The sequence below is a fragment of the Podarcis pityusensis genome, assembly GCF_964106645.2.
Source record: "Podarcis pityusensis genome assembly, chromosome: 5".
Lineage (NCBI taxonomy): Eukaryota > Metazoa > Chordata > Lepidosauria > Squamata > Lacertidae > Podarcis > Podarcis pityusensis.
The window spans coordinates 19,496,027-19,517,794 of NC_138032.1; the positions used below are offsets into that span (position 1 = coordinate 19,496,027).

General features: G+C 48.4%; 1 protein-coding gene and 1 long non-coding RNA gene across 6 annotated transcripts in view; one reads left to right on the top strand and one right to left on the bottom strand.

Annotated features, from left to right (window-relative positions):
• Positions 1-4,756, bottom strand: LOC308478523. Its single transcript, XR_013987100.1, has 2 exons — positions 4,406-4,756; positions 1-1,781 (listed from the first exon to the last, which is right to left on the bottom strand). It is a non-coding gene; the product is annotated as an uncharacterized lncRNA (long non-coding RNA).
• Positions 2,471-21,768, top strand: part of TRIM59 (tripartite motif containing 59) — a 25,695-nt gene continuing 6,397 nt past the window's right edge. The window contains exons 1-3 of one of the 5 annotated variants that reach the window (XM_081008203.1): positions 4,804-4,987; positions 8,079-8,152; positions 10,161-10,666. The gene's annotated coding sequence lies outside the window, so the exon portion shown is untranslated. The other 4 variants (XM_081008202.1, XM_081008201.1, XR_013987042.1 and 1 more) reach the window with 4 other exon arrangements.

Here is a 21,768-nt window from a genome sequence, read left to right on the forward strand (position 1 = left end):
TTGAACTATACAAGGTAAGGCTTTATTAAAGATCGCACAGTAGTTCTGTTGTAACAACTAGAGACACTGCATGTTGTAAATCACCCTGTGTTACTCAGATGAAGGGCGGTATAGACATTTAATAAAAATAATACAAGCAGTGCACTTTTAGCTGGCCTGAACTTTGCAAGCAGCTCAGTTTGATAACTACGGTACGTTGTACAATAACAAGTCCACAGCAAATGATAATAGCTAATACAAGGCTAATTCTATATTTGCTGAACTAGAAAATGATAATCAAATAAATATACTTCTAGCCATGGCATTATTTTACTTTTGTTTTTATTGGTAGCATTGCTATCGTACTGCTCCAAGGTGAGCCTGATATTGAATACTTTACACACTAAAAGTGTATATATAGAAAAATATAATAGCACATGACTACCATATTTACTATGACATAAAATGGAATGTGGAAAACAGTAATAAAAAGGTATTTACCCATTGAAAGTTTAATCTACTGTGTTCTCTCTTGTTAATGTTTATTACAGAATGTTGAGTGAGCAGTTAATGTAACATTCTTCGATATTGTTGATAGGCCAAGTGGCTAATGGTACAAGCAGTAACTTGTGCCATTGCATTTTGGTCAGGTCTACCTCCCTGCAAAGCAAAAACCTGCTCCAGACCTTTGCACTCAAACTGTTACTAACTTTCAAAGAAGTGTGCTTAAGGCTCTGGTACTATTTTCACCAGTATTGCTGGAATCCAGGTTGGCACCTTTTTACAAATGCAAGTTTGGATTCCAGCACAATAAGACACTCATACCATGATCTAAAGTATTTAAACAAAACAAAAAGCAAGAGTTACACATAGTTTTTGGCACACAAGTTATCTGCCCCTGGATTATCCATGATTCATATGGATAACAAAACGTGAAACTACTGATGATTCCAATGATTGCAGTGGCTTTAAAAAATGCCACCATGATAACGGAAACTTGGCCCCTGTGACTAGATTATTCATTTAAGGAATTTATGTAAAGTGGGTGTACATCCATGTCTAAAAATTAATAAGAATGGCTCCATTCCTGATTTTCTGTGAAATACGTTCACTGTTTTATTCTGCTTGGCTTAAGTGGAACTATGGTGATGATGAGTCTGCTTACAGAAAACAAATTTAATGCATTTGGTTTCATATAAAGTCACCTAAGGGAAAAAAACTGTTGGAAGCAACACTGATTAGAGGGAGGGAAGGCTTGTATTGTCAAAGCTTGCCTATTTAATTTAGGGAGGCAGGGAATGGGATTTTATCTTTCCAGACACAATTCCAGACATTTCCCAGATGTTTACACGAGAGGCTGTAAAATATAAATTTAATTTTATCAGGATAGACAGGTGTTTACGTCTTCTGGAAAGATAAGCATAACATTATTTATGACACAGTGGCAAATTTATATCATTATTTGCTTTTTCAAGCTTACTTTACCAGACATATCTCAGTATGTTTGCATTTTTACTTCAGCATGATTCAATAAATTATAAATACTCTAGTTCATAGAGAAAATATACATGAGCTCTTTCACTTATGAAGTCTTGAGGATTATCTGTGGAACAGATGGTAGATCACAATGTCAATCACTCAGTGCTATATAACATATCCACTTCATTGTTGAGATCATTTTTTTCTAGTGTCCAAAAGGGGGAGTGCTTTGCATTCTTTTCTTTGGTTTTCTATCCAGGACAGTCTAGTGCAGATGTTGAACAGGGTTGCTTGTTTAGAAATCAGAGAATCTCCACTGCCACCTGAAGAAAAGAGTGAAAAAGTGGTGAGAGTATGGTACTGACCTGGTTCAGGCATTCATTTCCAGACTTGCTAATTTAGCAGGCAGGACAAGCAAGACGACCACATGCTCCCCCTCCTTTTCTTTCTCAGGAATTAACTCCTGGTTTAATTAAACCACAGTTACCCATTACATCCAAAATGGGAAGCTGTGTTTTAATGTCAGTTTACTAACCAGGACCTTAAATTATAGTTTGAAGTTTAAGGTCCTGGTTAGTAAACTGAAATTAAACCACAATTCCCTTTTGGGGGGCAGAACAACTAACTGTGATTCTATTAAACTATAGTCTCACAAAGTTACATATCTTGTAAGGGTGTTTAGTCTAAACAACACAGCCACAGGATTTAATTCAGTACTGTCTGAGAAAAATGTCACTTTTGAAACCAACTCTATGCTACCTCCATACCTCTAGAAAGGTTGTGTGAATCATTCTCAGTAAAAGCTAATGGGGAATTGAACTAGTTAGCTTTAAAATAGTAAGACCAAATCATGTTATATAGCCCATATGACATAATATTTCTTTGTTTTACGCGTAATGATATCACTATCTGCCAGTGGTCATTTGAAGCACTTTCCTTGCAGGCATTAGTCCCTGACACAGTTTGGCTGCAGGATTATCCTCTCTTAACAGTGGCCAAAGTATGACTTCTGACACTTTGTGTTGGAGAAGTAGGTAAGCATTTTCTATTGACAAATGTACATTTTGAAAATGTGTGAGATTGGATTATAAACCAGCCAGCCCAATATCTATATTAGATTAGCCCAGGTCATTAGTGAGATTTATCTACTTTGTGAAATCTTTTATCAGGTCAGGGTTTGACTTTGATAAGCCATAATCAGAGATTGTGTTACTGATGCTGTCTAAAATCTATTTGAAGATAACAAAAGTTATCTGTATCTTTGGGATCATATGACATCAGTATGCTGTTAATGCTCAGTTAACATATCTTTAACAAGGTGCTTGGAAACTTAGAATCATAAATCATAGAATTGTAGTTGGAAAGGATCCCAAGGGTCATTTAGTCCAACCTCCTGCAATGCAGGAATCGCAACTAGATAATTCATGACTGAAGGCTTTCCAGCCTCTGCTTAAAAACCTCCAAGGAAGGAGAGTCCACAACTTCTTGTGGAAGTCTGTTCCACTGTCAAACAGCTCTTACTGTCAGAAAGTTCTTTCTGATGTTCAGTTAGAATCTCTTTTATTGTAACTTGAATCCATTGGTTCATGCCCCACCCTCCAGAGCAGGAGGAAATAAGCATGCTCCATCCTCAGCATGACAGCCTTTCAGATATTTGAAGATTTCTATCATATCTCCTCTCAGTCTCCTCATTTCCAGGCTAAACAAACCCAGCTTCCTCAACCATTCCTCATAAGGCTTGGTTGCCCTCATCTGCACACGTTCCTGCTTGTCGATATCCTTCTTAAATTGTGGCAACCAGAACTGGACACAGTACTCCAGGTGTGATCTGGCCAAGGTAGAATAGAGAGGTGCTTTGTCTTCCCTTGATCTGGACACTAAACTTCTGTTGATGCAGCCTAGAATAGCATTAGCTTTTTTTGCTGCTGCATCACACAGTCGACTCATGTTAAAGTTGTGGTCTGCCAAGACCTCTAGATCCTTTTCACATGTAGTACTGGTGAGCCAGGTGTTCCCCATCTTATGGTTGTGCAACTGGTTCTTCCTAAGTGCTGAACCTTACATTTCTCCGTATTGAAATTCATTTTGTTAGTTTGGGTCTAGTTCTCCAATCTGTTAAAGTAATCCTGAATCTCAACTGTGTCTTCTGCGGCATTAGCTACCCCTCCTAGTTTCAGTGTTATCTGCAGACTGGATGAGCATTTCCTTAATTCCGTCATCTAAATTGTTTATAAGACATTGAACAGCAGTGGACCCAGGACAGAACCCTACAGCACCCCACTTGTCACTTTTTTCCAGGATGGCGAGAAACTGTTAGTGAGCACTGTTTTAGTGCAAATGTTGAAGAGTGCTCACTTGTCTAAGAGTTTGTCCTTACTTTCCTACGTCACTTATCTAGGGGAGATAAACCACAAGCCTGGGTCCAGGTGTAGTGGTAAACCAATCCATGGCTTAGCATCTGGTAATGTGGGAACAGTGGCTGAAATCTATGCTTTGATAACCCACAGGTAAGCTAGTTACAAGTAGGTAGCCGTGTTGGTCTGCCACAGTCAAAACAAAATAAAAAAATTCCTTCCAGTAGCACCTTAGAGACCAAGTAAAGTTTGTTATTGGTATGAGCTTTCGTGTGCATGCACACTTCTTCAGCTAGTTTGACTTAGCATTATGAGCGAACACAGAGCTGTGAACTTGCTAACTAATTAGTTGCGAATTAGCGAGCTAAGCCCATACTAGCATAGGGCTCATTTCTTGGTTATGTCAGACAATTCTGGAAGATTGAGATTCTACACTGACAACTGGTTGCATATGTGAATTTCTATATTTTTAGATAGATGGCACAAGTGCTTCTTTCCCCCTAATCAGGAGCTTTTGCTTTTAGGCACAACCCAGACAAAGTTAGCTATTTTAAAATCTCAGTGCAATAATTCATACAGTTATTAGTACATACCTACTACTGAAATCAGTGGGGACTAGCCCAGTTTAATTTGGGGTGGCTTGAGCCTGCATGGTTAGGTTGCCAATATTCTGTTGACTTTCCCCCCTCTTAAAATCACATCATTTTGAAAAGTATGCCTGACTGGTAAGGTTTTAACTTCTAATTTCTCTCTTTAAAAAAATAATCCACCGTTTATGGAAGAGAAATCCAAAGTTTCTTAGCGGGGGTGGGGATAAGAAAGAAACAGAAAGGGGCAAAAATACACAGAATATGTTCTAAGGCGCAGCCCGCTCCAGCAGCCGTTAACGGCTGACCTGAGGGAACTGTTGTACCGCGTTCATAAAATTCTCCTCCCTCGTCCAGCCGTTTACTTTTGAACTGATCCTTCCGAAGCGGTTGATTGGCTCGAGACGACCGGCTTGCCCAGGCGCGTGCGCAGCAGCGAGCTGCCGCGGCTGCTTCCCTTTCCTCCTTTCCGGCGATTCTGATTGGAGGAGGAAGAGAAGAAGGGTTTAGCAGCCCCCGGCTGGGATCCATTCAGGGGAAGCTGAGAGGAATTTGCGGGGAGCGAGGGATCTGCTGCCGCAGGTGGAGGTGAGCCTGTAATGCTGGATACGTGTATTATTTTGAAGTAGAATAAAAATGGAGAGGGGAGGGTGGGCTTTTATGGGCGTACTAGGTCGTTGCTATGGTGACTGCCCCGTCCCCGAGAAATTAAGGGAGTGGCGGAGAGAGCCTTGAAAAGTGCTCCTGTTTCTGTAGGTAAAAAGAAGAGCAACAGTAAAGAGAACTCCTTTTGGGAGGGGGAAAACAGGGTGACCACTAAGAACTTCGTGGCATTTTCGTTAGTAGCACTCTGCTCTGACATTTGGATGCATATCGGAACAATACAGCTGTCCTAAGACCCAGAAAACTCAAAAGCAAGTATCATTTGTAGTCAACTTCTTGCTATACTGATTTATCCCTTAAGTTGTAAATGCCCCTTCTGGTGACTGTTCTTGGGTCACGATCCTCCAGCTATTTGTATCTAAACAATGCCATTACTCAAGAGTGGGGCTACTTGGCAAATAAATGACCGGAGGGGTCCAGATCTAAAGCATATACAGCTTGCCCTTATTTAAACTTCCTTAAATTTCAATCCCTTTATATTAATTTGTGATTAAGAATGTAAAATGTTAGTGGCTCACAGTGACTTGCATTAATAAATATTGAGAAACTCTCAGACTTTGTTTGCAAACTTGCATTTAAAAAGAAACAAGTACCAGGGAACTGATCTTTCCTTTCCATCTTAAGCTCAGTTCAGATTCGATTTTGTATTTCTTCCATAAAGTATTTCACTTCTGTTCACCTACCTACTTTCCTACGTTTGAACTTGTGAATGCTTGACACATGCCAGAATAATAAAAGCTTGAGTTAAATAAGCTTGCCTGTCTTTCAGTGACTTAAACCATTTTAAGCAGATACAGTGGTACCTCGGGTAACATACACTTCAGGTTATAGACTCTGCTCACCCAGAAATAGTACCTCGGATTAAGAACTTTGCTTCAGGATGAGAACAGAAATCATGCTCCAGCGGCGTGGCAGCAGTGGGAGGCCCCATTAGCTAAAGTGGTGCTTCAGGTTAAGAACAGTTTCAGGTTAAGAATGGACCTCCGGAACGAATTAAGTACTTAACCCGAGGTACCACTGTATCTCATAATAATAATAATAACAATTTATTATTTATACCCCGCCCATGTGGCTGGGTTTCCTCAGCCACTCTGGGCGGCTTCCAATAAAACACTAAAATACAATAACCTATTAAACATTAAAAGCTTCCCTAAACAGGGCTGCCTTCAGATGTCTTCTAAAAGTTTGGTAGTTATTTTATAGAATCATAAGAGTTGGAAGGGACCCCGAGGATCATCTATTCAGTTCCCCTGCAATTCAAGAATATCCAGCTGTCTCGTACAGGCATTAAACCTGCAACCTTGGTACTGTCAGCCCCATGCAACCAGCTGAACTTTCCAGCTATATAGTGTTTGGTTTATAGTCACATTTCTTGGTAAACTGGCATCATTTCCTAGATGCGTATCTGATAAGGGAACTATAATTTTTATACTTTTAAATTCAAATGACCATAGTAACAATTAACTGGGTATTTTTTTACACCTCTATGGCAATTCCTATGTGTTTCCAGGTGGGTTTCACAAGAGAATTCTCAGAAACATAGGAAGGGTCTTCTGTGAAATATAGGCACAATATTAGATTTTTTTAGAAATAAAAAACGGGACAAAGAAAAATCTGCTAGAAAAAAGATTGGCTCCAATCCCAGTGTCAGTATAATAAGAACATTGGAAACTACCTTATACCATGCTAGAGCATTAGTCCATTGGTAAAGGTAAAGGTTTATAGTCACATGCGGGGACGCGGGTGGCGCTGTGGGTAAAACCTCAGCGCCTAGGACTTGCCGATCGCATGGTCGGCGGTTCAAATCCCCGCGGCAGGGTGAGCTCCCGTCGTTCGGTCCCAGCTCCTGCCCACCTAGCAGTTCAAAAGCACCCTTAAGTGCAAGTAGATAAATAGGTACCGCTTTATAGCGGGAAGGTAAACAGCGTTTCCGTGTGCTGCTCTGGTGCCGGTTCGCCGGAGCAGCGTCGTCACGCTGGCCACGTGACCCGGAAGTGTCTGCGGACAGCGCTGGCTCCCGGCCTCTAGAGTGAGATGAGCGCACAACCCTAGAGTCTGTCAAGACTGACCCGTACGGGCAGGGGTACCTTTACCTTTAAAGGTAAAGGACCCCTAGACAACCAGTCAAATTTGACTATGGGGTGCAGTGCTCATCTGTGCTTTCAGGTCAAGGGAGCCAGCATTTGTCCGCAGCTTTCTGGGTCATGTGGCCGGCATGACTAAACTGCTTCTGGCGCAATGGGACACCATGACGAGTACCAGAACGCACGGAAACACCGTTTACCTTCCTGCAGCAGCAGTACCTATTTATCTACTTGTGCCGGTATGCTTTTGAACTGCTAGTTTGGCAGGAGCTGGGACAAAGCAACGGGAGTTCACCCCATTGCACGTGTTCAAACTGTGATCGGAAAGCCCAAGAAGCTAAGTGGTTTAGTATTGTCTACACTGACTGGCAGTACCTTGTCAGGATTTCAAATGAGGCTTTTGCTGTTTAAACCTGGGACCTTTTGCTTGCAAGAAATGTGTTCCACCACTGAGCCACGCCCCTTTCCTAATTTATTAAGAAATTGTACTATAGTCATTGGAAGACTACTTACGTATTATTTTGTGTGATGTGCAACAAAATATCCATGCAATACATAGCATTTTCTTTTTAAAACAAGTTTCACTGATGCTAGAGTTATAGGTCATTGTGAAAGAAGTTCTTTGTTTTATTTGCTGAGAAACATCAGTGATGAGGCAATAAAATTTTGTAAGCAGGAGTGCATTTTTCCTTTCATATAATTACTAGTCATCAGAGTGGTAGAGAACTAAGGAATGGAGGTAAAGGTTTCCCTGCTGAGAACAAACTTTTTTGCCTTATTCTTAGACAGGTTCAGCCCATTGTGAATAAATTATAATTATAGGATTTCTGCATCACTACTTCAGCTCAGAAAATATGCCTTACTGCTTGTTATCACCCCTGAATGTCCAGCTTGGAAAACATAATCGCCAAATTCTTCACTTTTTATTCCAGATAAATAGAGAACTGTTATTTCTAGAATATACCAATCCCAGGGCTGACAAATACGACTTCACTATATCTTCTCGGTGAGTATTGAAAATTGTACTTTGCTATTTGTTTGTTTTATTTATTATATTTTTCTGTAGTATCTAATGGAATTTTCTCCAAATACTCTGGGTTTTGTTTACATTTTTAAGGTACATTACTACTGTTTCCTTAGCCATGCAACCAGTGTAGATTGATTAAAATTGAGTCATATCAAGTCAGTTACTTAAATAAGAAAAAAGTGCAAATTTAAAGCATTGATTTCAGTTGTGTCCTGCCGATACTACATCATATATTTCCTAAACAATAGCTGTGTTCACATGAATGACAAACCAAACTTTATGACCCGTGGCTTATTGTGAATGAGCAGCATGTTGGTACGCTCTGCCTGATTACTCCTGTTTTGCTCTTCCTCTTGCGTATGTGGGATATGCAGTGCAGGGACTCTAGTTTGTGGCTCCCTAACAAGCCATCATTTGCAAGCCAGCAACAAACAAACCATAAGCCAAATTGTTGGGGAGATGTAAATCATAGAACTGTAGAGTTGGAAAAGACATAGAGGATCATCTAGTCCAACCCTCTGCAATGCAGGAATCTCAACTAAAGCACCCATGACAGATGGCCAAAATCTACAGTTGTCCCTCTTTGAAGCATAGTGTGACACTTCTTATGTTCTTCGGTGGACAAAGGCAACTGTGTGTAAGAGAGCACAGTCATGAAAAGAACAACAGAAATAGCCTTTCCGGGGTGCTTTTCCACTGATGCTTAGTGGTCATGACAAGACACAAGGCAGAATTTACCTAACCAGCCCCACTGGTGGAAGTCCTGTGCAAGGACTTCCACTTGTACCATGCTCTCTTCCCCAACTTCATGTCCCCTGAAATTTGCCTCCAGGAGGAGGTTTGGGAGAACCTTCAGAACAGTGCTCAGGTGGAAGTGGGGTGTTTGTGCATACGGAACAATTGGAGGAGTGCAGTGTTGAATTCTGCCTGCCGGATTCAGAAAATCCATGGTTGTATTCAACTAATGTTTACTCTTTTGATGTCCGTTGACTCATCCATGGAACTTCACGTACATAGTTCCAGAGTGTTCTAAGGTCTGTGAAAGAAACAATATGCTTGACTGCATATAGATGCCAGTGAAGCATTATATTAAACAGAAGTCAAAAAGCTTTTTGTGACTATTTAAAGTCATTTTCTGACTATTGAAACTGAGGACGCAACCAATGTGTTCACCCATATGTTGACTGCTCACCAGTGGAATGGTTCAGTGGATTCACACTGAAGGAATACTATTGTGCATTAGCAGCTGAAAGAGATGTACTAGGAGGAGACGTAACAAGCAGCAACTCTTTGTTCAGAGCTACAGTGGGGCAATCAGATTTTGTGGGGAGCGCATAGGAATGCAGAAGAGGATCCAGGACATATATCCTACTGCCCAGTATGTTCATAGCTGTACCCTTCAAGTGAACTTGGTGATAAAACCAACAGCTTTACAAATCAAATAAGAGATTTTCAGACCTTTTTTTGGTTTCCTGGGATCCTTTGCCAGCAGCACAAAAAGGAATGCAGTTTTGGAGGGTGTTGCAAGAAGAAGAATCCCCAGATTATATTGGACATGCTGAAACTTTAACTTCTTAACAATGAATGTAGTATTTGGGAAGAGACTGACACTAATTTAATATTTTTGGAAGAAACATTTTGATAACAGCACAATCAGATAGGTGCAAGTTCCTGTACCTTTTGTACCTGTTTTTTTCAGAATGATGACTCATGTGGATATCCACTTCAGTTAACTCCAGAGAACAGCTTGACTTTGTCAGATTTTATGAGCATCATCACGTCAAGTCAAAAGATTCCATTAAAAGCTTGTTCTCTGAGTTAATTCTGGCAATCTCAGCTTCCCAGAAGCAAAACAAAGGAGAATCTGGATCAAGACACCTTGGACATCATTGCACAAGCAAAGTAATATCTGTATTTACTGATCATTTGGTGTAACACCTGTACAAGGGTGTTGTTTCTAGTACATAACTTGAGTTTCCTGCAACAGGCACTTAATGAAGCTATTGAAGCCTGGACCATTACTGTGGGATGAAGGCTGGGCTTTCTATCTTGTGCAAGAGGTAAGAATTCTGCAGTCACAAAACTGTGTTTACATTCCTGCACAAGCTTTCAGAGAGCAAGCTGGAAACAACATTGCAGCAAATTATCCCATTGCCAAGATTCCTGATCACCGCTCAGATGACAATGGTAAATGTGCAATGGAGTTTCTCAGCAGGGAGGATTAAGCATTTCCTCTGGAACACCAGGAAAGAAGACAGACTCAATGCTTTGTGGATTAAGTAAGTTCCAGACTTCAGTCACAGGACATCTAGACTATTTGCAAGTCCAAAAGACTCTTCGGTGTGGCCATGGAATAGAGAATGGCTGCTTAACTCTGGAGCTCCGTTGCTTGCCTGAAGGAAACAGTTATCAACTGTAATTTATCAACCTGCTGTTCTCTGGATGGAGCAGAGGTCAAAGGAATGTTCACAAATCACGACTGACCAAAAATAGGTGATCTTGCTCTATTTTTTTTAAACCTTGTGATAAAAAACAAACTTCAAGGTTGCAGGATGCTGAAGCTGACACTTAACATGGCACTGCCTTTGAAGGATTCCCCCTTTCTAAACAATCAATGACAACTGTCAGAGTTGCTTCCAGATCCTAGCTCACAGAGGATCACGCTAGCCAGCGATCATTAAATAAAAGTCTTTATTGAGTTACAGTTTCCATTCTCAAGCTGCTGCGTGCAACCCTACGTCTAATGGTTAGATCGGCGAAGCTCCATCTGAGTCTCCGCCCCTTGTACACCAACTTAATATCCTAGCCTTGCTCCACCTTTTCCGCCTGACTGTTCTTCTCTGGGTCCCTCTGCCCCCCGGGGTCTCTTCCTTCCGGGATTCCTCTGACGCTGACGCTGACCCCCCTGACTCTTCTCCCTCCTTTCGGCGGGCTTTAGGACCTGGCTCCCTTTCCGGGCTGCCTACTGCGCCACCTTCCTGTGCATTTGAACTTGGCGCGCGCGCCCAACCTTCCACCTTCCGTCTGACCGTTTCTTCGCTCCCCGATGGAGGTGTGGCCACTCCTGACTCGTGCCCTCCCCCCTGTTGTGAGCTGCCAGCGCTTGATCCCTGGCGCCCTTCCTCTTCCCTGCTCTCTGGCGGTGACGCTGGTCCTGATTTCCAACTGCTCCCCTCTGAGTCCCCTCTGGCTCTATCTTCCTGGGGTGTCCCCCTAGGCTCCCCCCTTGCCCTGGCCACTGGTGCTCCTTTCTGTGAATCTTCTGATTCACTGGAAAGACTCGGAGATCTCGGGTCGTCGTCATCACTCATCTTTTCTTCTGCCTCCTCCCCCTCGCTCTCTGTTTCCTCCCTTGCCCTTGCCTCTGCTCCTGAACCCCTGACATCCATCCCCCCCTCTTCCCCCCTCCCCTCCTTCCGGTGCGGGATCTGGGTGCTGCCGTGTCAGGGGGACGAATGTCGGATACAGTTCGCTTCCCGTGGCGGGCCGCCATCCGAAGTCTTCCGGTTCTTCCTCCCTGCTCTCGTTGACGACGGTCACCTCCGCTTCCATCTCTGTGCCGCCGTGCTCGAAACCCGGGTCGTCCCCGAAAACGTCCATGTCCGTCTCTCCCTCGTTGCCTTCTGGAGACGTTGCTCGTCCTGGACCCTCCAGCCACCTTCTGCGGAACTGCTCCTCTGGTCGATCATCCCACCAATACGAGGGTTCTGAAGCAGATCCCGAGGGTGACCCCTCCGGGGAACGGGCGTCTCGTGTCGGTTCCTCGTCCGAGTCGAACCCCCGGAACGTGCTGGCTGAAAGCGTGGGCGTGAAAAGCCAGTCGTCGAAAAGGTCTGCTGGCATTGGCCTATGTGGGAAGAGGGCATGAAACTCTTCTTTGAGCAGAGGTTCGTCTAAAGCGTAGCCCGGCACCCAGCTGTTGGCACTGGCCGGGGTGCCCTCCTTGGCGAGAAGGTATTCTACCCCCTCTTCCCCCCATCTGGAGTCCAAAATCTCCGTGACTTCGTTGAAGCGCTCCTCCTGTGCCACTCCCCCTTGCCCGGTTCTCTCTCGGAGCGGACCCGGTGCCGTTCCTGGTTCCTGAAACCTGTGAGGTGCCTTGTAGGGAGTGAGCACCGATCTGTGGAACACCGGATGCATTCTGGAACCCTCCGGAAGAGCCAGCCTGAAAGCCACCGGGTTGACCTGTTCTTCGACTTGGTAGGGCCCCAGTTGTTTATGCCCTAGTTTCTTCTTCGCCAACGACCTGGCCGGCACTGCGTGGGCTGCTAACCAGACCCAGTCTCCCACATGGATCTCTTCGCCAACCCTTCTGTGTTTGTCCGCTTGTACCTTGTATGCGTGTTTAGCCAGCTCCAGGTGCCGCCGCAGCTGATCGTGGACCTCCTGCAACTCCGACGCGAACGCATCTGCTGTCTGCGGCTCCCCCTCCCCCATTCTTTCCAGTCCCGGGAAGGTTCTGGGGTGCCTCCCGTTGTTGGCGAAGAACGGCGTGACCCCCGTGGACACGTGCTTCGTGTTGTTGTAGGCGAACTCGGCGAGAGGCAGGTAATCCACCCACGTCGCAGGCTGTTGATTCGCATAACATCTCAGGTACTGCTGCATGATGGCATTGACCCGCTCCGCTTGCCCGTTGGTCTGCGGGTGTCTAGCCGACGCCAGGTTGATCTTGACGTTCAGGAAGCCCATCAGCCTCTGCCAGAAGTTCGAGATGAACTGTCGCCCTCGGTCGGACAGAATAGACCGCGGCAGACCGTGAACCTTGAACACGTGGTCTATGAACAGTTTGGCGGTTTGTTCCGCCGTGGCCACCTTCGCACACGGAATGAAATGTGCCATCTTGGAGAACAAGTCCACCACCACCAGCACAGCCGTCTTTCCCCTCGAGCTGGGCAGATCCGTGACAAAGTCCAGGGCCACTCTCTCCCATGGTTCGAACGGAGTTTGCAGCGGTTCCAGCAGTCCGGCCGGCGGTCTGTGCACTGGTTTGGCCCTCTGGCAGGTGTCACACCTCGCCACGTAGTCCGCGACTTCCCCTCTCATTCCGGGCCACCAGAAGTCTCTGGCTACTAATTCCACCGTCTTCTCCTTGCCAAAGTGCCCGGCAGTGGGCGCGTCGTGCAGCTGCTGCAGTACCTTGGCGCGAAGTTCGTCTCCCGGCACGTAGATGGTCCCTTTACGGATGAGCAAACCATCTCGCAGCTGGAACTCGTCGGTCGCTGCCGTGCCCCTGTGCACCTCTGCCATCTTTGCTTGCGCGAAGGAGTCATCCTGCAACGCTCGTCGCACCGCATCCAGGTCAACTGTTGCCGCCGCGCACGCCCACACTGTCGGTGCGAAGATGTGCATGGCGGCCGCTGGCGTTGCCTCCTCCAGATACTGTGGCTTACGGGAGAGAGCATCCGCCATGATGTTGGTGTCCCCCGGGACATACTCTATTCGGAAGTCGAAATTCGCAAAGAACTCAGCCCAACGTATCTGCCTCTGGTTCAGGAACTGTGCCGTGCGCCAGTGCTCTAGATTCTTGTGGTCCGTGCAGACCTGCACCGTGTGCTTGGCGCCGATCAGGAAGTGCCTCCACGCTTTGAACGCTGCATGAATGGCCAGCAACTCCCTGTCCCAGATGGTGTAGTTCTGTTCGGACTTGCTGAGCTTCCTTGAGTAAAACGCTCCTGGCCTCCAAACCCCCTGCGGGTCTTTCTGCAGCAGGACTGCTCCCACGGCTCTGTCCGAAGCGTCTGTCTCCACCCTCATCGGCCTGCTGGGGTTGACATGAAGCAGCTGCTCTTCCGACGCGAAGAGACGCTTGAGTGCCTGAAAGGACTGCTCCGCCTGCTCTGTCCAGATGAACTTCTTTTTCTTGGAGCTGAGCGTGTCCGTGATGGCCGCTGTCTGCATCGCAAAGCCTTTGATAAACTTGCGATAGAAGTTCGCGAAGCCGACAAACCGTTGGACCTCCTTCCGGTTGCGTGGGCTTTTCCAATCCAACACTGCTCGGACCTTGGTGCTGTCCATGGCGAGCCCTTTATCAGACAACTTGTAGCCCAGGAAATCCACCTCCGTCACGTCGAATTGGCACTTCTCCAGCTTGGCGTAAAGCCTATGTTGCTGTAGCCTGCTCAGCACTTCCTTGACGTGTCTGTCATGCTCCTGCTGCGATTCCGAAAAGATCAGGATGTCATCCAAGAAACAGACGCACGTCTTGTAGAGGAGCCCCGCCAACACGTGATGCATGAAAGCTTGAAAAACGTGGGAGCCATTTTGCAATCCAAAAGGCATAACTCTATATTCGTAGGTGCCCAGGGGCGTGAACATGGCTGTCTTCCACTCATCTCCTTCCCGCATGCGAATGAGGTTGTATGCCCCTCGCAGGTCCAACTTGGTGAACACTCTGCCCTTCCGTACCTTTGCGAGGAGGTCGTCGATTCGGGGCATGGGGAAGTCCGATGGCTTGGTCACACTGTTCAAGATGCGATAGTCCACTACAAGTCTTTTTTGGGGCGTGTCCCGCTTCTTAACAAAGAATACCGGACTGCCCCCCGCTGCCTTGGACTCTCGGATGAAACCGCGCTCCAAATTATGATCTATGAACTCCTTGAGTTCCTGCAGTTCGTCCTCAGACATGGAATACAGCTTCCCTTTGGGCAGCGCCGCCCCCGGCAGCAGGTCAATTTTGCAGTCATATGGTCTGTGGGGGGGTAGCCTGTCTGCCTCCTTCTCGCAGAAAACCTCCAAAAATTCTGCGTACTTGTGGGGAACCGCTTGCAGCGTGCCTAGCTGCCGCTGTGACTCCTCTTCCTCTCCTTCCTGCCTGGGCACGATGCAGTGTTCAGCGCAAAAGGAAGAGCCGAAGGTCAGCTGCCTCTGGTACCAAGCCAGCGTCGGGCTGTGCTTGTCCAGCCAACTCATGCCCAATACAATGGGCGTGTCCGATAGTTGAGTGACATTGAAGCTGATGATTTCCCTGTGATTCCCAAGTCGCATCACCATTGGTGGCGTCTGCTTCACCACTTGCCCCCCTAGCAGCTCCCTGCCATCCACCGTGACAACCTGCAGGGGCAGCGTGGCAGGCAGCAACTGTATAGCGTGCCGGTCGACAAAGTCCTGCCCTATAAAGTCCGCATTGCTTCCGGAGTCAATGGTGATTGGCACGTCCATGGTGATTCCATTGGGCAGCTGGAGCGACGCGGTGAGCCTCACTACTGGTTTGGGCGGGAGGGGGTCCATGGGCTGTAAAATCTCTGGGGACTGCTTCACTGACACGTCTGGCTGGGCCCCAGTGCCTCTTCCTCCAACCAGACTCCGTTGTTTCCCTGCTGTGGTTGTCCTTGCTGCGTTGCTGCAGTTACCTTTGCTGAGGCTGCAGTGTGCTTGTGGAGCCTCTGGGGACACTCTTTCGCCATATGCTGTGGATCATCGCAGATGTAACACTTCCTGTTCCCTCTAGGAGGCTTCGCTTTCACTGCTGCCGGTGCTAGGGCTCTGGCTGCTGACTGAGCCCTTGCACCTCCAACCTCCATAGGTTCCGCTCCTCCTCCTGGCGGAGGCGTGGATTGCGCACGCGCTGCTTCTCTGGGAAGGAAGGAGGAGCCCCTGGCTGGTTCGCGCCCTCCACCCCCTTCGCCACTGCTCCACGGACGTTCTTCCAGCCGCACCCCCACCGCCAGCGCCCTCTGAACGATCTCCTGCGTGGTCCGGGGTCTCTCCCCCCTCGCAATTTCATCTTTAACCGAGCCGTGCAATCCCTCCCAAAACAGGTCTCTTACAGGAGCCGAATCTCTGTCCCATTCCAGAGCACTGACCAAAGCGAAAAAGCGGGCATGGTACTGCCTTACGCTGGCCCTCCCTTGCTTCAGTCCATGTATCTGCTGCCGAGCAAGATCCACGTCAATGCTTGATAAAAAGCACCCATCCATCGCTTTAATAAAGGCATCCGCATTTTGGAGCGCCGGATCCTTATCTCTCCACAAATTGCGCAGCCATGCTTTAGCATCTCCATGCAAATGGGACATGATGAATCCCACCTTCTCTTGCTCATCTCTAAAGTCTTTGTTCAGCAGTTGCAGTGCACACATTACATCTGCTCTAAAGTTGGGGTACTGTTGCAAATTCCCATCGAAGTGAGAGACCAGACCGCCTGTTCGTCTCCCCAACCCAATCCCCTCCGGTTTGGGTGTCAGTTGCCCTTGCTTCGTAAGCACTTCCAACCTGACCTGGAGATCCCTGTAGGCGGCAGCTGCGTCCTCCTCCCTCTTCCTGGATGCAAGAGCCTCGGCATTCAGTCGCGACACTGCTTCTCTGAGTTCCGCTATCTGCTGTTCGGCCGTCATGTTGTCTGCCGTTCGTGAGCTCGCTAGTAGGCACCCGCTTTCTCTCCTCTTCGCGAGGCTGTAGATGCCCACAATTTATGAGATGGAGCTTACTGTCAGAGTTGCTTCCAGATCCTAGCTCACAGAGGATCACGCTAGCCAGCGATCATTGAATAAAAGTCTTTATTGAGTTACAGTTTCCATTCTCAAGCTGCTGCGTGCAACCCTACGTCTAATGGTTAGATCGGCGAAGCTCCATCTGAGTCTCCGCCCCTTGTACACCAACTTAATATCCTAGCCTTGCTCCACCTTTTCCGCCTGACTGTTCTTCTCTGGGTCCCTCTGCCCCCCGGGGTCTCTTCCTTCCGGGATTCCTCTGACGCTGACGCTGACCCCCCTGACTCTTCTCCCTCCTTTCGGCGGGCTTTAGGACCTGGCTCCCTTTCCGGGCTGCCTACTGCGCCACCTTCCTGTGCATTTGAACTTGGCGCGCGCGCCCAACCTTCCACCTTCCGTCTGACCGTTTCTTCGCTCCCCGATGGAGGTGTGGCCACTCCTGACTCGTGCCCTCCCCCCTGTTGTGAGCTGCCAGCGCTTGATCCCTGGCGCCCTTCCTCTTCCCTGCTCTCTGGCGGTGACGCTGGTCCTGATTTCCAACTGCTCCCCTCTGAGTCCCCTCTGGCTCTATCTTCCTGGGGTGTCCCCCTAGGCTCCCCCCTTGCCCTGGCCACTGGTGCTCCTTTCTGTGAATCTTCTGATTCACTGGAAAGACTCGGAGATCTCGGGTTGTCGTCATCACTCATCTTTTCTTCTGCTTCCTCCCCCTCGCTCTCTGTTTCCTCCCTTGCCCTTGCCTCTGCTCCTGAACCCCTGACAACAACGAACATATCATTTTCAATACTGATTTTTCCTGGCAAGGTACATTTCAAAGGCTTTGCCAACATTTAGCACTAAGCCATATTTGGTGGTAACCATAATCGTTCTTACATTTATTCACATACTGCCTTTCTGACTCTGAATGATTTACTGTTTTGTTTCCTATTATTCAGTCTGCTGCATTGAGTACACTTGGACCACTCCATCACTCTTGATTCAGAAAGACAGCAGAACTACTTGCACTTGAAGGGGAGGGTGCTGTTGCATCTCTTGAGTCACTGCTCTAGGTTTGCCTCCTTCCAAATTGGTGGCATATACTGGTCAGTAGCTCCTGCAGAGATACAAGAGGTGGGCTCCTCTAAGAGTGAGCAATCTTTATCCTAACATTCTCTAAAAGGAAGCCTTATTTGGGTCTGGGTGAACTACCGTATTTTTCGCCCTATACGACGCACCGCCCCATAAGGCGCACCTAGTTTTTTGGGGGGAAATAAAGGGGGGGAAATTATTTCCTCCCCAGGCGCGGGGCTGGGGCGGGGGAAGCCCGAGCTTCCCCCGACCCCAGCCCCCAGAACAGGCAACTCTTCGCAAGCCGCAGGAGCCCAGCGCAGGGCTCCCGCGCCTTGCGGAGAGCTGCGCAAAGTCTGGGCGCATTGAGCTCAGCGCGCCCAGCCTTCGGCATGCAGGCAACTCTCCGCAAGCCGTGGGAGCCCGGTGCGGGCTCCCATGGCTTACGGAGATGTGTGTGAAGCCTGGAGAGCGAGAGGGGTCGGTGCGCACCGACCCCTCTCGCTCTCCAGGCTTCAGCGAATGCCTGCATTCACCCCATAGGACGCACACACATTTCCCCTCACCTTTTTATTATCCGTCCCTTCTAATCAGTTTAGTTGGGCATACAGCATCTCATCTTCATTTTATCCTTATAATTGAGCTAGGTAGGTTAGGCTGGGAATTGGTGACCAGCACAAGGCCACCCACTCAGCTTCATGGCTGAGTAGAGATTTGAACATGAGTAGGCAGCCCTGGTCTGACAAGAAAAGTCCTGCAATGATGAACAAGTGCATTTATGGCTTAATGTTGCTGATGACATAAATGAACCTCAATACACTCTTTAGTTTACCTGTGATAATACATCCATTGCTTAAGAGGAAATGTTTTCTAAGTGTCTTTTTGCATAGCTAATGTATACTTTTATTTAAGAATAGAAATGCACTTGAATAAAAAATATATAGAAAACCTATGACATTATCCCCATATAAACTGTATATATGAGTGGTGGTTGGAGAAGGAACTGGCAAACCACTCCAGTATTTTGCCAAGAAAACTCCATGGACATAGATAAGGAGAAGCTTTGAGAAGAAAGTGAGTTTCCAAGGCATGCTCTGGCTCATGGGGTCACGGAGATGGTCCCTTTACGGATGAGCAAACCATCTCGCAGCTGGAACTCGTCGGTCGCTGCCGTGCCCCTGTGCACCTCTGCCATCTTTGCTTGCGCGAAGGAGTCATCCTGCAACGCTCGTCGCACCGCATCCAGGTCAACTGTTGCCGCCGCGCACGCCCACACTGTCGGTGCGAAGATGTGCATGGCGGCCGCTGGCGTTGCCTCCTCCAGATACTGTGGCTTACGGGAGAGAGCATCCGCCATGATGTTGGTGTCCCCCGGGACATACTCTATTCGGAAGTCGAAATTCGCAAAGAACTCAGCCCAACGTATCTGCCTCTGGTTCAGGAACTGTGCCGTGCGCCAGTGCTCTAGATTCTTGTGGTCCGTGCAGACCTGCACCGTGTGCTTGGCGCCGATCAGGAAGTGCCTCCACGCTTTGAACGCTGCATGAATGGCCAGCAACTCCCTGTCCCAGATGGTGTAGTTCTGTTCGGACTTGCTGAGCTTCCTTGAGTAAAACGCTCCTGGCCTCCAAACCCCCTGCGGGTCTTTCTGCAGCAGGACTGCTCCCACGGCTCTGTCCGAAGCGTCTGTCTCCACCCTCATCGGCCTGCTGGGGTTGACATGAAGCAGCTGCTCTTCCGACGCGAAGAGACGCTTGAGTGCCTGAAAGGACTGCTCCGCCTGCTCTGTCCAGATGAACTTCTTTTTCTTGGAGCTGAGCGTGTCCGTGATGGCCGCTGTCTGCATCGCAAAGCCTTTGATAAACTTGCGATAGAAGTTCGCGAAGCCGACAAACCGTTGGACCTCCTTCCGGTTGCGTGGGCTTTTCCAATCCAACACTGCTCGGACCTTGGTGCTGTCCATGGCGAGCCCTTTATCAGACAACTTGTAGCCCAGGAAATCCACCTCCGTCACGTCGAATTGGCACTTCTCCAGCTTGGCGTAAAGCCTATGTTGCTGTAGCCTGCTCAGCACTTCCTTGACGTGTCTGTCATGCTCCTGCTGCGATTCCGAAAAGATCAGGATGTCATCCAAGAAACAGACGCACGTCTTGTAGAGGAGCCCCGCCAACACGTGATGCATGAAAGCTTGAAAAACGTGGGAGCCATTTTGCAATCCAAAAGGCATAACTCTATATTCGTAGGTGCCCAGGGGCGTGAACATGGCTGTCTTCCACTCATCTCCTTCCCGCATGCGAATGAGGTTGTATGCCCCTCGCAGGTCCAACTTGGTGAACACTCTGCCCTTCCGTACCTTTGCGAGGAGGTCGTCGATTCGGGGCATGGGGAAGTCCGATGGCTTGGTCACACTGTTCAAGATGCGATAGTCCACTACAAGTCTTTTTTGGGGCGTGTCCCGCTTCTTAACAAAGAATACCGGACTGCCCCCCGCTGCCTTGGACTCTCGGATGAAACCGCGCTCCAAATTATGATCTATGAACTCCTTGAGTTCCTGCAGTTCGTCCTCAGACATGGAATACAGCTTCCCTTTGGGCAGCGCCGCCCCCGGCAGCAGGTCAATTTTGCAGTCATATGGTCTGTGGGGGGGTAGCCTGTCTGCCTCCTTCTCGCAGAAAACCTCCAAAAATTCTGCGTACTTGTGGGGAACCGCTTGCAGCGTGCCTAGCTGCCGCTGTGACTCCTCTTCCTCTCCTTCCTGCCTGGGCACGATGCAGTGTTCAGCGCAAAAGGAAGAGCCGAAGGTCAGCTGCCTCTGGTACCAAGCCAGCGTCGGGCTGTGCTTGTCCAGCCAACTCATGCCCAATACAATGGGCGTGTCCGATAGTTGAGTGACATTGAAGCTGATGATTTCCCTGTGATTCCCAAGTCGCATCACCATTGGTGGCGTCTGCTTCACCACTTGCCCCCCTAGCAGCTCCCTGCCATCCACCGTGACAACCTGCAGGGGCAGCGTGGCAGGCAGCAACTGTATAGCGTGCCGGTCGACAAAGTCCTGCCCTATAAAGTCCGCATTGCTTCCGGAGTCAATGGTGATTGGCACGTCCATGGTGATTCCATTGGGCAGCTGGAGCGACGCGGTGAGCCTCACTACTGGTTTGGGCGGGAGGGGGTCCATGGGCTGTAAAATCTCTGGGGACTGCTTCACTGACACGTCTGGCTGGGCCCCAGTGCCTCTTCCTCCAACCAGACTCCGTTGTTTCCCTGCTGTGGTTGTCCTTGCTGCGTTGCTGCAGTTACCTTTGCTGAGGCTGCAGTGTGCTTGTGGAGCCTCTGGGGACACTCTTTCGCCATATGCTGTGGATCATCGCAGATGTAACACTTCCTGTTCCCTCTAGGAGGCTTCGCTTTCACTGCTGCCGGTGCTAGGGCTCTGGCTGCTGACTGAGCCCTTGCACCTCCAACCTCCATAGGTTCCGCTCCTCCTCCTGGCGGAGGCGTGGATTGCGCACGCGCTGCTTCTCTGGGAAGGAAGGAGGAGCCCCTGGCTGGTTCGCGCCCTCCACCCCCTTCGCCACTGCTCCACGGACGTTCTTCCAGCCGCACCCCCACCGCCAGCGCCCTCTGAACGATCTCCTGCGTGGTCCGGGGTCTCTCCCCCCTCGCAATTTCATCTTTAACCGAGCCGTGCAATCCCTCCCAAAACAGGTCTCTTACAGGAGCCGAATCTCTGTCCCATTCCAGAGCACTGACCAAAGCGAAAAAGCGGGCATGGTACTGCCTTACGCTGGCCCTCCCTTGCTTCAGTCCATGTATCTGCTGCCGAGCAAGATCCACGTCAATGCTTGATAAAAAGCACCCATCCATCGCTTTAATAAAGGCATCCGCATTTTGGAGCGCCGGATCCTTATCTCTCCACAAATTGCGCAGCCATGCTTTAGCATCTCCATGCAAATGGGACATGATGAATCCCACCTTCTCTTGCTCATCTCTAAAGTCTTTGTTCAGCAGTTGCAGTGCACACATTACATCTGCTCTAAAGTTGGGGTACTGTTGCAAATTCCCATCGAAGTGAGAGACCAGACCGCCTGTTCGTCTCCCCAACCCAATCCCCTCCGGTTTGGGTGT